This window comes from Pan paniscus, chromosome X, assembly GCF_029289425.2.
Source record: "Pan paniscus chromosome X, NHGRI_mPanPan1-v2.0_pri, whole genome shotgun sequence".
Classification (NCBI taxonomy): domain Eukaryota; kingdom Metazoa; phylum Chordata; class Mammalia; order Primates; family Hominidae; genus Pan; species Pan paniscus.
The window spans coordinates 127568411-127570721 of NC_073272.2; the positions used below are offsets into that span (position 1 = coordinate 127568411).

General features: G+C 42.7%; 1 pseudogene; it reads right to left on the reverse strand.

The window, feature by feature from the left end:
- Positions 1-515: 515 nt before the first annotated feature.
- On the reverse strand, positions 516-1765 carry LOC100981470 (actin-related protein T1-like; annotated as a pseudogene).
- Between the last annotated feature and the right edge of the window lie 546 nt (positions 1766-2311).

Here is a 2311-nt window from a genome sequence, read left to right on the forward strand (position 1 = left end):
TGTCAAGAGAGTAGAAAGCCAAACCAATAAACAGGAGAATAAAACTCACATATATTATAGCAGTGTAATATCTGGACTATATAAAGAACTCCTAAACTAGACTGCCAAACTACACACAAGCCAATTAAAAAATAGGCTAAGGACTGACTAAATATTTCTCCAAAGAAGATATATAAATAGTAAATAAGCACATAAAAAAATGCTAGACACCACTAACCATTATGGTAATGCAAATAAAAATCACAATGAGATACCACTTTCGAATGGCTATTATTGAAAAAACAAGAAAACTAGCAGTGTTTTCAACAAGGAGAATAAAATACTCTTACATTGATGATGGGAGTGTAAAATGGTGAGGCTACTGGAAAAGCACTCTGGCAGTCCTCAAAAAGTTAAAAAAAAGAATTAGTAAATGACCCATAAAATACACTTACCGGTATATAGCCAAAGGAATTCAGTGGGGACTCAAATAGATACTTGCACAACATTTACAACAATGTGCAAAGAAAAGTATATAGAAACATAAAATGTGAAAACACTTTTATTCAACATCCTGAAAAAGCCTTAAGGACAGTGGCACCTCCCACTGGTGCTTCTGTGATCTCACCTATAGGGTTGTTCCCTGAGCTCAAGGATCTTTAAAAGCATCTTCTCTGAACCACAGATGTCCCATAATCACTAAAATCTGCAGAGGTAACCCACATTTGTTTGAAACTGCTCAGAGAGGTCACGAATGGATATACCAATCCACACAAAGAAGCATCGAACAACAGAAGCCATAATTTTGATGTAAGTACCTTTGGAAGCTAGCTGTTCCAGTTCTTTCATGAGCCTTTCCTCTGGCCCAGAAAAGAGAGTGGTGCCCCCAGACAGTACAATCTCTGCAAAAACTTTCTTCTGGATGTCAGTGTCACAGTTCATTATGTTGCTGGAGGCCATTATTGAGAGTCCCGGGCTGTGGATTCCCAGCTTGTAGGGGCAAATAGAACTTCGGGCACTTGATACAGTTGGTCCCCAATGTGGATGACATTCCCATCTGACAGTTTGTATTCTCTCAGGATGTCTCCGGCCTCTCGCATAGCTTTTTATGTGGCTCCAAGGCGATGTTGCACAGCTTCCCGTTGATGTTATTTACCAAAGCCTTGTAGAGTATGCAAGGAAAAGTACACCCACTAGCAAAGAGGAGCCAGGTGAGGTGCTTTATGATGTCCCTCCCTGCTACAAAGAGCTCAGTGACTGCATGAGGCAGGGAGTAACCCTCATAGATGTGGACAGTGCAAGTGACCCCATCTCCACTATCCACCATCAGGCCTGTAACACAGGCAGCGGCAGAGTGCTGCCACTGCATGGTTAGACAGGTAGAAAGCAGGGACACTGAAGTTCTCAAACATCATTTCTGCAAGCTTTTCTCAAATTTCTCTAGGGTTCTGAGAGGGCTCAATCATGAGTACAGGCTGTTGGCTGGGTTTCTTTCTGGGCTCCCACTCAAAGAGATGTTTCCAGAGTTTCTCCACGTCATCCCATCCTGGTACCAGCCCACACTCATTGGGGTAGTGCAGATATAAGTCCTCCTACTTGTATAAGGGTTCTTGCCCCCTGAAATACTTCTGGTTGGGTCTTGCTGAAGGCATGTTGCATTTAGGACGTCCCAAGATGGAGTTGTTGACATGGTGGTGTCCAATCTCTCCAGACAGGCTGCGTTGCAGAATCTTGAACCATTGTTAAAAATTACAGCTGGCACATCTAATATATGTGGATTAAACATGTCTATAGCATGTTCTTCTGGACTTCCCCAAAATAAAGAAAGAACACTTAGGTTACTTTATGAGAAAACAGACACCTTTGGAAGTTTTAAGGCCACAGGGTTCCAAAATTCTCAGGTTGTCACCCAGGCAGAGCTAGCTGGCAGCCTCCAATCCACTAAAATACCCCATCCTCAATCCCTGAGTCTTGTCTCCTTTCTGTAGACCCAGGATCTGCTGTAACAATTTCAGGGATGATTGCCCTCTGTGTAACAATCCAGACAAGGCCACAGTTGTCCTCGGTGAGCATCAGAGGGCAGGGGTCTTCAAGCAACTAGTACTTCCTAGTTTGTCATATATGAAACCAAGGAAGGCAAACCATTCCTATAGAGAGCTTTGAAACGCCTGTGACTCCAAAGGAGAGGCCTCTAGTTATAGAACAAAGTGAAGCTGCCAGTGTTTGTCCCATAGTCCTTCTCTCTCTGCTCTGCTGAGCTGCTTATTGTGGAATGACAAAAATACATTTCCTTTTGAAGGAGAAAAACTAAGCACTAGATACAGGTGAATTT